Source organism: Balaenoptera physalus (genome assembly GCF_965194825.1).
Source record: "Balaenoptera physalus genome assembly, chromosome: X".
Lineage (NCBI taxonomy): Eukaryota > Metazoa > Chordata > Mammalia > Artiodactyla > Balaenopteridae > Balaenoptera > Balaenoptera physalus.
The window spans coordinates 39704726-39719132 of NC_138903.1; the positions used below are offsets into that span (position 1 = coordinate 39704726).

At 44.7% G+C, this 14407-nt stretch overlaps 1 protein-coding gene across 2 annotated transcripts in view; it reads right to left on the reverse strand.

Annotated features, from left to right (window-relative positions):
* NDP (norrin cystine knot growth factor NDP) overlaps nucleotides 1-13825 on the reverse strand; it is a 30130-nt gene extending 16305 nt beyond the window's left edge. The window contains exons 1-2 of one of the 2 annotated variants that reach the window (XM_082446702.1): nucleotides 11272-13825; nucleotides 4342-4434 (exon numbers count right to left, since the gene is read on the reverse strand). The gene's annotated coding sequence lies outside the window, so the exon portion shown is untranslated. The remainder of the gene's footprint in view (nucleotides 1-4341; nucleotides 4435-11271) is intronic. The other variant, XM_082446701.1, reaches the window with a different exon arrangement.
* Between the last annotated feature and the right edge of the window lie 582 nt (nucleotides 13826-14407).

Here is a 14407-nt window from a genome sequence, read left to right on the forward strand (position 1 = left end):
TAAAAATAGTAATTAAGTTAATGGATGTTTAAAGTTTGTGCCAGTTTGAGTATTTTAATAGTATTAAACTTTTATTCCTGATCAATATGGGAAGACATGCTAGTCTCTTAGTCAAATATTCTTCCAGGTGGACCATTTTGTTCTTGTGCACTACTGCCACCTAGTAGCAACGTTCTGAATTGCAAGCACAGTTAAAAAAATTTTTTTTGCCTGAAAGGTGAATAAAATAATTTTGCAAGCAAATGTTATGACATTTATACTGATAAAGAGCTAGTTAATGTCACACAGAATGTAACTTTATTATCTGATTTTCTCTTTAAAGATGATAAGCTGAACCCAGAAGTAGTGATAAAGTATAAAAGAATGACAGAAGAAATATTGCTTCACCACTAATAAGAAATAGATTTTTCATTTCAACACGCTCATAAAGCATGATACTTTTTGTTCAGTTGTTATATTAAACTCTGAAATGAGAATGCCAGCAACAGTGTAAATATGCCACAGAACTCACAGAACCCTCGAAGCATAAAGGTATGATCCTTGCAACATAACACTGAGATTTTTGCCTTGTGTTCAAATTGAATGAACCAACACTGTTGTGTTGAAGAAGAAATGAACAGAATGCTCAAGAAAAGAGTGATGTTAATTAAGTCAAGTTGCCTTAACATTGTGTTGGTCCGGATGTGCACAGGTGAGGTTGTGCAGAGTGCCCAGGGAAGCACTCGCAAAGGGGAAAATCAAGAATGAAGGAAGTTTTCATCACTCGAGATCCCAATTTTATGGCAGCCCAGGGGTATCTTCGTCTGTCTTGTAGGAGCTTCTGTCATTTTTCTCAAAATTAAATTAATTCTAACTTGCTTTAATTTTGTGAAAGCCATGTAGCATAAAAATCAAATGCTGCCTATCAAGACTTAGAACCTCAGCCCAGCCAGTGATGGATTGAATGAGAAAGCGACTCTCTTGTTGAACTCAGTAGACCTGGGCTGCTCCGTGCTCTGGGTACAGTCTCTCTGAGACATGGACTTGGCCGATGTACAGAGCCCACATTCTAATAGCTCCAATGTGGAGCCTCTGCTGGAGGAGAGGCACGTAGGCTGGCGTGCCCGACTTTGGAGCTACCCTCCAAACGATACCAGTGGAAAAGAACAACTGGTGCCCAGATTTCCCCACCTGTCATTCTCAGCGAAATAATATAGCAGAGCTTACAGCAGACCCAGCCTCCTGGGTGAGAGATGGTGTTGTATCTACAGATCAGCTCACTCTTGGGCTGACCTTCTGCCTGGCAAAGGGTAAAGTGCTGGTTTCACACAAGTTATTCCAGCAACTGGCTAAGACAAGTGGCATGTGCCAAGAGTGGCCTTATTCTCGCCCTGCTTGCCAGACAAGGGAGGGCCGTGCTCAGTATCCGTATTTCCCCCGGGGGCTGTTTTCAGTATAATACATGCAGGTATTGCCTCCCGTGGCTTCTTTCTACAAATATATATTTAACACATATTCACTGAGCACCTACTATGTGTTTCCTTTTGCTCTAACAGATGAGACTCAAGGGTCAGGGGAGAAAATAGGTCCTATTCTAGTTCCCTCTTCCAGCTCACTGCATCCACAAGCAAAGAGTCTTGGCCCGCTGTTTTCCTGGGCAATTTTTTTAGACACACTGATGAACTCATTTAACATCTAATTCATATGCAACATCCTTTGCTTCATTTCTAAGAAGATCAAGCTAAGCAGATGAAATATAGTGACTTTGGAATGCCATCAGTGTGCCAGACAGAATTATTTGATATTTACTATCATTTAAAACTATCATATCAGGCATGAGTAAGGTAAAGATGGCAGAACATAAAGCCTCTCTCAAAGGAATTGCAAAAAAAAAAAAATCAGAGATTTAAATGTGGAAGAAAGCTTGCCACTAGGTAACACTTCATACTGGGATTAGAAAAGCAAGAAACTCAAAGTCTCATCAGAGAGTGTGAAGTGCTAAGTAGCCCCTTCCCAGGAACTCAAAGAATTCCAATTGGAACTAGTCAACTAGATGCCTTGGAGAATAAGTCAGATGCCTCTTCCGAAGGCACTTAATTTATAAACTGTAAACAGCCTGTTGGATTTTATAAAGCATCTCATGTGCTCAATGAATGGTTTTTGATATTATTCCTATCTGGCAGCACATCAGTAGTGGCCAAGAAGCCAAGCCTGGGCTGCCCCAGAGGCAGCCGTCCTGACCACACACGCTGCCAGCCCTCCAGCCTGCCAGCCCCTGGTATCTCCAAGGATGGGCAGCTACAAGGTCAGTGGGGAGGGAGCAGCTCCTGCCCCTGTCATCTCATGGTGTCTGTTCTACAGTTAGAGGTGGCAGAGCGTAGGAGGCAATGCCTGCCCCCATAGAGCCATCTTAGGAGAAAGAGGACATCCTTGGGATTAAACCACAGTTCTCCAGTCTGGGATGGTCTGTTTTCTCCCAGCCTGCATTACTAGGCAGGCATGGCCAAACTCAGCGGTGATGGTGATGGAGGAAGAAAAGAGATGGGAGAAGCAAAAGGGAAGGAGAAATAGAGCCCAGGGAAGAAGCAATAAATCACAAGCCTGGGGTAAAGAAGGGTGTGAAAAAGAAGGATTAGGAATAGAAGTAATTTCTGGTCAACTGTCAAGTGGCCCCATCTGTGTGTGTGTCCTTGGATTGAATAGTTTTACTGTCTGGGGCAAGACTGGTGTGGGAGGACTGGACCTAGAGACTGACTGAAACTTCAAATCCTGATTTTTTCAGGAAATCCAGAGAAACCTCTCATTGTGATCCAAACTCCCACTTCCCTACAGGTTTCATCTCTTCCTCCTCAACCCATTTCTAGCCTGTGTTCCACGTCCCGGTGTTTTGCATTCATTTGCCAGAAACATTGGATAACTATTCCGCAACTTTCTGAAACCAGAAGAGCATTCTACTGCTGTCTGCTCTGGTGGAAGGAAGGCTGATCTGAGGAGCCGCAAGCTCTGAGCCCTCCCTTCCCGTCATTGGCTGTGTGATCTTGAGCAAGTCACTTGCCTTCTCTGGACTCAGTTTGCTCATTCACAAAATGTACGGATTGTTCGAGATGTTTCTATGGTTCTATCCATTTCTAACATTCTCTAACTCTACCCAAGCTTCTCAGAGTACTTGCCTGCTTTGGGGCTACATGTTCCCCAAAGAAATATGACACAAAGAGTTCCTTGCTTACTCAAGAAGTTAATGATCACAGAAAAGTCCAAACAAGTTCTAATGTGGTGCCTAAGCCCCTTGGTGAGGCTGTATTGGTGGCCCAAAATAAAAATAGCCCGTCATAACCAGTTGACTTGGTGTTTGAATGTACCAAATACGGTTTATAAACTAATAACATGTTGTTAATAATAGGAAGCAGTTAGCGAGGATACTTAACCAGTTCTTATTTCTCTTAAAGCTGTCTTAAAATTTGTAGTGTTTCTTTCCAGTCTCTACCAAATGGGGAGAGGAGAAAGCGAATAGTAGTCAATCATGGTAGAATTAAACTTCTTTCAATTGGTGATGATGAGGATATAGGCTGAGTTCAACCCTCTTGCACCTTTCCTAGGAATGACCCTTATTCCTAACAGATTGAGCCGCAGGTCCTCATGCCCTAGTGGGGCCATTTATGATGCTCTGGTTCAGGATAGAAGAGGAAGATTGGTTAGAAGAGTTTTCTTCTCTGCAGATGTGGTTAAGAGCAAGGCAGTCCGCTTAGTAAAGCATCTATGGAACCTTTGTGCTAGGGTACCTGAAGCTCTAGGCTGGGACTTGGGTTGAAAAGAGTTGCCCATTGGGTACGGGTCTTGTTTCCTGTGCTGGGCTTCTGCGGGCTTCTACAGTTTCTGTGGAAAGACTCATTCTGAGTTCTTAACAGTTGACATAACTGACTTTTAGAGAACAAACCTTGCATAAATTGGAAATGACCGAGTCTGATTACCCATGTGTCAAGAAGCAGGATACGACTGAAGTCTTCTCCTCTGGGGGTTTGGATTATTTCTGTAAATCTACCACTCCACTAAAAGCTGTGACTGATATGGTGACGAGCTGTCAGAAGAGGCTTAGGGGTGGGCTTTCTGGGGTGCCAAAAATCAACAATAGCCCTAAACATGGAGTCCCCTTCCGTCCTTTCACCAATAATAGGGAGAGAGAAAGCCACAAAAGAGGTAACAGAAGAGACGGAAGAAGGATTATTTTTATGTTTCAAATCTGCCACTACCCTTTCAGTGATTTCAAATAGCAAAATTCCAGAAAGGGAAGGTTCCCTTCATTTCACCCACTCCCTCCCAGGAAGGGGGTTTCACATGAGGAATGAGAAACACTCTACCACTTACCTTGTGTAAGACCCTTTGGAAGGAAAGCAGGAAAGTTCTGAGACACCCAACCCAGGGCACTTGGTCTCGCCAACACATGAATGTACACTCTCCCTGTGGAAAAGAAAAGGTGCCCTGGTGTTCTGGGGACCCTGGTGCTGAGTTAATTTGACACTTGCTCTGCCACTGGGCTGCTGGCTGTGGTATGGCCTTAGGAGAAGAGAGATAACCAATGTTAGCTCAGGGTACAAGCTCCCCTTTACCCTGGAGCCAAATGAGTATGTTGGCTTTTCTTCAAAGTGTCCAACAAAGTGTTTCCAAAGCTGCGTTTGAATCTCCTCACCCACACTTTGGAATGATGGGTAGTGATCTCACCTAACAGCTGTAGAGCCCTTAGTTAGAAATTGGGCATAAACAATAGAGCAACTCAGTATTTCCGTTCCCCATTCAATTTGCCTTTTCTGCCCAATGAGGGGACTTGAATACTGGATTCAATCCGGTGGCAATTTGGAAGCAACACTTGTGGACACAGACTCATGTCAAAGGGGCAAGGTTAAAAGCACGGGGAACTCTACTCAATGTTTTGTAATAACCTATATGGAAAAAGAATCTGAAAAAGAATGTGTATATATATATATATATATATATATATATATATATATATATATATATATATATATATATATATAACTGATTCACTTTGCTGTACACCTGAAACTAACACAACATTGTAAATTAACGTATACTCCAATACAAATTTTTTAAAAAATGAAAAAAAAGCCAATCACATAAAAATATGTTTCCCTTATTGCTAATCACTCTGAATTTATTGGGCTTTTGGTTTTCTGTTCGTAGTTTGCTTTGCTTAAACCACACACACTCTGGCTACGTCTTTTGATTGCCAGTTCCCCTGTGACACTTCCATTCTGCTGCCTTTGGATTTCAAACCTCAACAGAAACATTTTAATTCTGAAAAAAAGTCATTTTCCGTAATTTGGGGGGGAATCACAGAAATGTATGAAGTCCTTGAATATTGCCTCGCGCTTTAAAGAAAAATTGGATTTTAAGAACTGGATTTCTTGGACTCTTCACATCCATATGTGTGCCTACATTTTACTTCGAGTTAAGGAAGGGAGATAGTTTCTTCACTGTAGGAGTTGACTTCCTTTTCTAATGTCAAGTAAAGAAGGCAACTTCAGAGTTCAAACCCCTCTTCCTGGGAGGGAGTAGGTGAAATTAAGGGAAGCTTCCCTTTCTGAAATTGTGCTATTTGAAAATCTCCAGTGGCAGATTTTAAACATCAGAAATAATCCTTCCTCCTTCTCTTTGCTTCTCCATGGTCTGCTCTTTGCCTATTTTTATTCCCTATTGATGGGAGGATGGGAGGAGTCTCGATCTTTAGGGCTATTGTTGGTTGGTGGCACTGCGGAAGGGTCGCCCCTGAGAATTTTCTGACACCTCATCAACTTTCTTGAATGTATTAACCTGTTGCCCTTTCATTTTTAAAGAATCTGGCAATTGGTTGGATCACAGCTTAAAAGAAAAAGTTGGGATTGAGCCCGGCCTTGGAGGAGAGAAAATGGTATGAAAAAATTCTTAGCTTTTGTAGAAAAACAAAAAGAAAAACATATCTACTGCAAATCTTATAGAACTGAGTTTAAAGCTATATAGTCCATGTTCGTGTGCAGATTTGGACATGAGGGTGAAATAGATTCTGATTGGATGAATTCCTGATTCTAAGCATGAGGGATATATTGCCTCCTAAAGTTACCCATTCTTTGCATTTTCTGAGTCAGCAGTCTTTCTAACAAGAAAGTGGTTGTCCCAGACTGTGAACCCCATCCAGGGTGTTACATTCGGACTATGGAAAATGGGTCTGGGGGTGTGACTCTCAGCAATTATAGGCTCACCCATCAGACTCTGAGACCCTCTGATGAGGGGCACAGTAAGCGCGAAGGGGCACCAAGCAAGCTATTGCCAGACACACAAGAAGAAAGCTTTGCAGATGTGAGAGCATCTGGCATCAGAAAGAATGCCATCGGCGCAATCTTCCTCAAAAACTCAAATGTGTGGGTGTGTGAATTTGCAGCACGCAACCTGCGCAGCCAAGCCAGTCCCTGCCTCGCCCACCCCACTGCACATGCACGGGGGTTTCAGCAGGATTCGCCACCCTTTGTTTTCTCCTGGACGCAAACAGAGAAGTTCTATGGTTGCTGATCTGAAGGGTGAGGAGTGGGTACTACCAGCTGGAATGTTGCCACTGGCAGGGGCAGACAGGAAAATAGGAAGGCTCTTAATGTCCTCCCAAAGAAAACCTTTGATGGACAAAAGAGTGGTTGTATTTTTACCCTCTCTCTTCATGCTGCCAGGCGTCTTTAAATAGATTCTCTAGCCTAGGGACTTGTATGGAATAATTCATATTAAAACCCAAGAAGTGGCAGAGGAGGGGAGTTGGTTCTTTCTTCTCTTTCTTTTCTTTCCTTTCTTTTTTTCCCCCCCTTCTTGTCAAGCTAACAGGAAAAGACTCATTTTAATTCAGCTGTGTTCAATTTTTCCTTTTGGGTCTCTTAATGAACTTTAGCTAATTCGGAAAAGACTACCAAAGCCCCCAGGAAAAGAAAAGGGCTAGGAACCTGCATTGTAGAGCGCTCCTTAATACCTTTTGGCCCCGAGGACATTAGCAGCATCTTTTAAGGATGTTGCACACGGGGGGTGACACGAAGCTCTTAAATGGGAATGTCTAATTGAGAAGTCCAGTTCCTTCCATTTGCAACTCATAAACCGATCTGTTGTTCGGCTGTTAAAAGAAAGAAAAAAAAGAAAAAAATCCTCCCCATCTCCCCAGCCCCATGCTGGGTTCGGTTCAACCCAGGATCCATTTCTCCCCTCTCCCTTTCACAAAACGGGTTTCATAAAGACATTCAGGCCCGCGCTAGCCAAATTAAAAGTCCCGTCTGTCCTTCTCTTTCCTTGGGAAGGGAAGGATGTGGGAAGGACAGAGAAAGGGGGCAGGGCGCGGCCCAAGGATCCAGGGAGCTTTGTTTCAAGTCACTTGTCTCTCTCCCTTGAAACAGAGAATAACCACATTTCTCTTAATGTAGGCCGAAGTGCATCCAGGCGTTCCCATAGCACTCCCACCCCCGGCCCTTTGCCGGAGATGTGCGGGTCACTGTGATGGTATGTTTGTCCCTGCCAACCCGGTTCACTCCAGCCCTGCTCCCAGCAGCCTAAAGGGCAGCCCGAGCCATGAGGCTGCTCTTCTCTGCGAGTGGGTTCAGGCTCGGGGCGCTCCGAAAGGACCCCCGATCCTATCAGCCCGGCAGAGCTGCTGCCAAGAATGACATCCTGGGAATACTATGGAGATGGGGAGACCTCATGGGCTGTTGTCCCCAGATGAAACAGGACCCAGGCTGTCTGGAAAACAGGCAGAGCAAAGAGCGAGCTCACAATGGAAGGAGCTCAGGCGAGGGGAAAAGGGGGCGGGCTGGGAGTGGTGGAGAGCAAAAGCAAAGAAAAGCCACATGCCACCCAGGAAGATTCCAGGGAGGGCGGGAGGAGGTGGTGGAGGAAGGACTTGCAGGAAACAAGTACCCAGACATGGCACTGCCAGTCTAGCTGGATTCTTTTCTGAATTAGATTATGCGAAAGAAAGAGGGGAAATATATAGCCTGCCAGCTGTTCAAAGGCTTACAACCTTGCTTTTATTGTCCGGGTAAGTTGGTGAGGTGGGGCATCAGAGGAATTCCAAACATACCATCCCAGAGAAATTTTAATATGTTCCACAGTGTCATACACGAAGAGGAAATGACAGCTGATCACAGCCAGGGCAGGCCACAGCAATCTGGGCCTCGGAGCTCACCCACCCTCCCATGGCCCAGCTTCCCTCTTCTGCTTTAGCCCTTCTCCGTTCTGCCACCTGCCGTCCCATCCCTCCTGCTCCCACTGGCTCAGGCAGGGGGCCCGGACAAAGTCGCCTTAGCTGACTGTCATGGGAGGAGGTGAGGATGGCCTGGAAGGCCGCTGGCCAAGAAGCTGAGGGCTGGCTAGGGTGAGTCAGGCCCCCCAGGGAGTCAGAGGCATTTTAATCCAACCACAGGGGATTATCTGCTGATAAGGACCAAATCAAGGACTCTGGTGATGCTGTCTTCAGGATATTTCCCCCCAGTAACCTACCCGAGGCAGAAAACACAAGATCGGATTATTTGAAAGCAACACTGTTAGTGGCTCTGACGGAGACCTGGGTTTGGGGAACAACTTCTGGCAACTCCTTCCCAGGGTCTTCTTGAATTTAGGCCAGGCCCAGAGGTCACTGGTTTCGATCCTGGGGGTGGGACTCGATCCTGGGGGCGGGACAAGTAAGTGGTGGGAGATAGTGACTACATCTTCCTCCATGCATGTTTCTAATTCAATGATTCATCAAGTGGCCCTGATGTCAGTCGCTGAGTAGGTGACTCACAGCCATCCCCGATACAGACAGCACGTGGTCCTTTCCAAAGGGGGCTCAAGGGAGCAGAGAAAGGATAAACTGCCCCTTTTCTAGGCTTCTCCTGCCCAGGAAGGAAAGATCCAGGCTGTGCTAGCTGTGAGTGACGTGTCCCCAGGATCCGGTGATAAAGGCCTAAGGGGAACCCCTTTATCATAAATGGAAAGAAAACCCACCGATAAGCGACAATCATTTCCAGTAAATCTGGGTACCAGCAGATATTTGAAAGAGTTCTTTCTAACAAGGAACTCATTGACCAGTCTACCCACTGGCCAAGTCTATTTCTGTTCCAAAATCTAACTGGAGATGGCATACAGACTGAGAATTAGGGCGCAGGACAATGTCTCGTTCACCTTTGCATCCATCAGGACTAGCATAAGTTATTGAAAGAATGATGGCATGAATAATTAACCAATAAGAATAATAGTGCTCGAATTGTGAGTTCTTAAAATACAGTAAAAATTGCCAGCCACCACCGGTGGCTATAATTCCGAGAAACTCGCCACATTTTTCAAGGGCCGAGGAAAATAAATGAGTTGGAAATTGTTAAATGTATTGAAAAATGATTTATTTTCCCCTTGACAGTGTCATTGGAACATGAATTAAGATTGAAAACTCCACAGGCGTGTTTCCATCTGTGGGTGTCAGCTGCTTGGTACATGGTCATCAGGAAGGCTTCAGCCAGCACTCCTTTTACCTGAACTAAATGTATTTTAAAGTAAATGATGCAAAACATTGCATTTTGTGCTCAGACCCTCTCATATAATGGTCTGAATCATAGTTTAAGAAAACTGTTTTGGATCGGCTAAATGCTTTGTTAACAGCAGTAGCTTAAAATTGTACAGCAATAGAATCCTTGGTATCTTTTCAGGCTTTCTCAAATAAATAATGACTATCCCAGGGTTGTAAATTACCTCATTCAAAAGCCAGATTCTCATTCAACAACGCTTGTTAGGTTAGTTATTAGAGAAAATCAGAGGAGTTCCCCCATAAACCAAGTTCCCGTTCCACGATGAATATTGGTCTCTAGGAAGCTAAGAGTTTACTTTCAGAAGCCAGACTGGTAAGAAAAAAAAAAAAAAAAAAAAAAAGGGCAGATATTTGCATTTGGTCGAAACAATTGAGAAGCATCTTGTAGTCCCCACTGCATTTGATAGGCACCTAGAGCCAACTCTGCATTTTAGGCGTGTCTACATTTTCAAATGCACCTGGTATTTAATGTTATGTGTTGGAGCAATCTGCCAACGCCGGCTCCTTGTAATTAAAATACACTAATATCATACATGAAAAGAGACATGTTTCACAGCATCCATATCTGCTATTCATGACAGTTACAGAGCATAGAACGCGGGACTCCCGTCTTGCCAAATAGCTTCCTTCTCTGCACCTGAACCTCAGCAGAGGAGGGAGTCTACCTCTTTCATGCAGGTTTATCTCGCCTCCTCGATCACAATGAGCCTCAGTTACAGGGTGTTCTGAGTCATTAACATTCTGTACACAGTCAAACTTCCCGTCCCCCAAGAAAGAGTTATGCCCAGGCCTCCTACAGCCCAATTGTTCATTTAAAGAGAGAACTTGTATTCAGGAGCTTGCAAGAAGCCTCCGAATATTCCTCAGGTGTTTGTAGGAGTCATTCCTACAGGTCCCGGTCCCTGTGCTGGTCGCGAGCATCCTTTCCCGGTCACTGCTTGGACTGGGGAGCATCGGTCGGCTGCAGGGACGAGCTGATTACTAAAAATAACCCTTTGCAATAAGGCCAAGGCAAACAGCATGCATTTCCTCGGACTTTTTGCCCAATCAAAATCCTATAGTAAATCCATCCTCCTCTCTCCCCGGCGCTCCTGACTGCATCTATGGAATTGAAGATGTTGCAAGTTGGGAGAAAGGTGCAAAGGAACAGGATTCCTGTAAAGCGTGACACAGAAAGCTGGAAATAAATGTTGCCTATTGTTTGAAGTCATCCTAAGCGCTCCGGCAGAGCCCTGGCAGGAGATCAGCAGCGTACATAAGTAGTAATAAAAGTAAACAGTGCGCTTTTAAACTTGCAGTCTTGCCCGCGTTCATAGTGCCCCCGTTCTAAGAGGGATGAGGGCGGCGGGGAAGATACTGGGGCTCCAGGAGTCCATGTCGGCGAGTAGCTGCTTCTCAGTCTCCTTTCACGGGGTCAAATATAAGAACCATTACAAAGTTACATCTAACTACGCAGAGTTTGAAAATCCAATCTCTTTCAGTCAAACCCAAAGAGATTTTCCAGCCTCTCTGTGAGGCTCCCCTGCCCTGTCACCGACTTCAAAGACCCGTTCATTTACAAAACACAATGCTAGCCCACTACAGATTAATGCAAATTCAATTAATGCAAATTTAAGTGGTATTTAAAGGTTGTCTCTTTGTCTGAGAGGAGGATGAAATGCTCCTTTTGGAAAGAAGTAATTTCCTAGGCAAGCCGTCAGCGCTGTTTTCCTGCTTACCTTGGGGGAAAACGCAGGGCTCCTTTCTCCCCAGACTTTTCTGAGAGCTAGAAAGAGGTCCTGTTACTTCCAAATGCTTTTGTTCTTCTGTCCCTCTGTCACATGGCTTGCCTTTTATATTTGCAACACACAAAAGTTAGGACTGTTGTTTAAGCGACACAGGGAGAGAGAGAGAGAGAGAGGCAGAGAGAGAGGGAGAGAGAGAGAGAATGTCAAATGGAAAAGTGCCATTGCAGTCATATATCAATCAGGCGTGCGGCCGCAGCAGCGCACTAGCAAATGGGAATGCCACGGAAATGTGAGGCGCCCGGTATCGGGGACTCGCAGCCGCTGCCCACCGCTAGGCTCCCTTCCACGGAGCATCTTACGATGGGAACGGCATAGGAGTAACAAGGGCGAGGAAGTCCCCCACCCCCTTCTTCTTCGTCTTCTTCTTCTTCTTTTGTGGTGTTATGGAAATAATAAGGGGCTAAATGATCTTCGGGATTCAGTTCTTTGGCAAGCATGCGGCCGCCCTAAAGAGGTGCCGTCCGCACGAAAGACACGGAAATACAGAGTGGCATTCTGCTTAATGATTCAGCAGCTGACCGGGATGAAGTTGAAATTCTCAGTAAGAGAGGAGAAACATGGGAATCAGAACTCTTTCTCGGGCAATGCTGTGGAAGCAAGTGCAAAACTCTGCCCTGTTTTATTACGGTGTGGGTGGGTGGTGTGAGTTCTTTTCTGAGCTGTTCATCCAGTGAATGATTTTTAGCAGCAGATCCATGATTAAATCCACAACAGTACTGACATCAGCGCCTTCTTTGGCATCATTTAGAATAAAACACTAGATCTGATTTAGACACAATGACAAAGTGGGAGTCCTTGACTCCTCGAGTTATGTGAGTGTGAGAATAACAGGTAAAGCCAACCCACGGCACCACAACTAGTAGAAAAATGACAAAGGTAACTACGTGTGTGGGCTAAATGCCTGCTAGCTGGATAATACTGTTATGAGCTGTAGGAATACAAAGGGAACTATTTCCTAATTCTTGCCCTTAAAAGCTGAAAATGAAGACAGAAAGCCATCAGCAACTTCTGTGGAAAACACAATGAACCATTGAACCATTTATAATTTTTTTTTTATGTCAGATGAACCCAGCTCCAGAATGTTTTTTTTTTAATGAACACTGATGAAGAATTAAACTGAGAATATAAAAAAGTGATAGATATGTCATAAAACTTAATTATTGATGCTGAAACTGTCAGGTTCAGCTAGATCATGTCATTTATTATTCATTCATAAATTGGTAATCACATTATTACTTTTCCACAGAACCTTTACTTCAGTCACTGATGTTTACAGGAGGTGTCTTCAATTTTTCAGTTTGATCTCCACCCTTTAGTAAGAAGCCCCTTTTCTTTTGCTTTACCAGGAAAACCCTGTCTACCTGGGACCAGCCAGTCACAAAACAGAATCCACCTACAAGGATAAAGGATAAATGACAAGTTCAAAGCCTTGAAAGAAAACCTGGCACTTGGCCAATGATGATATTGGCTGAAATGTCTTAAAAGCAGAAGATCAAAAAGCAAATGGAAATTGGAGCTTAAAAATGGAAATAATCTGAAAGGGGAAATGACTTGTAGCTGAGTAAGAGCCATGGAAATAGTCATGAACACATTTTCTGGCTCAATTTTGTGGGTCAGATCGAGAGGGTGGATAAATCCTTTGGCCACCAACATTTTCAAATATCAGAGCTTGACGTCCATCAACATTTTCATTTCTCCTGATAATTTGTGTTTTTCTCTCAACATATGTTCACCACTCCACTCTGCTATCTTTTGCCTTTGGGTTCTCAGAACCACTCTATCTGCTCTGAAGTAACATGAAAAGGTGTGGTTCTTCCTGGTTGGAATTTTCCAGCCTCCTACAAGCTGCCCTTCTGCAAGGCACCACAGAAAGTGTAAAAATTGCAAACACATTGATTGCTTGGCCACAGAAGACAGGCTCTCTCCCAGATGGGGCCCCACTGCTCCCTCCAGCCGTTATTCTGTCAGGGGTGGCGAAGAATACCATCTGCTGCCCCTTTCAAGAGGGAGGCTTGCCTCCGCCTCTTGGGCTCCAGAGGACCTGTTTCTGAGCCTATCAATGGGTATCTGGCACCAGCAACTCTTTTCATCACATCACCATGCTTTTCGGAAAGGTCACTGTGCCACATGTGGTTACTTTACCAGCCGTCATTAACGTTCCTGAGAAAGAAGGACTCTCTTTACATTTCTATCTACGCCAAAGGGGATGAAAATACTCCTGCTGTTATTTCATATGCACTCAGGATGGGAAGAGTTTGGAGAAGAAGATGTCTATCAGCTGGATGGGAAATTCTTTAAGGGACCCTCCTGAGCCTTTTATTTCTGGTTCTGCTTTTAGGTTGCCTCTCTCTTTCCTGGTAGCTCTAGTGGATATTTACAGGAATTGCCCAGCATCCAAATACCCCCGAAGGGATGGGGACTCCCAAGGCAGGTGGGAGGCAGGATCTGAAGGGAGCAGGTGTTTCCTCTCCCCTCCTCAGAGCAGCTGGAGAGCCAGGCGTGCCCAAGCCTGGCTCACCAGATGTGCCATTCAGGAGGAGTGGCCAAGACCTGCAGACATTCAGAGGTTATTCCCTATGGGCGCACTGGAATCAAGAGCCCAGAGGTTACGGCAGCCAATGTCAAGTGCAAGAGAGCCCAGCCATGTGACAAAGGGTGTTCCAGGGACACAGGGTCCACCCATGATGGCATTTGGAGCATTCTGGTCTTTTGGGCTGCATCCGTGTTTGTCACCCTTTTATGAGCCTGGATCTCCAGCTTTCCTGGTGATTCTGTGAAGTGCCCCCCATCACCACACCCACAAATCCTGCCAATAAATTCCTTTCTGCTTTAATTAGCTAGAGACAGTTTTTGAGGTTGGCAACCAGGAGTCCTGACCTGAACACTGCATTTTCCAGATTTAGGTAAATTAACATCATTAACATACAAATGGAAATGTAGCCTCTCCTTCTTCCTAGCTACTTTTCCAAACAAACAAATGGTCTCAGATTCATTGTCAGTCTGCTATAGTCTCTGCTACAACATTTTGAAAGCAGAAAATTTCTAGGTGGGTACATAACAAGATACA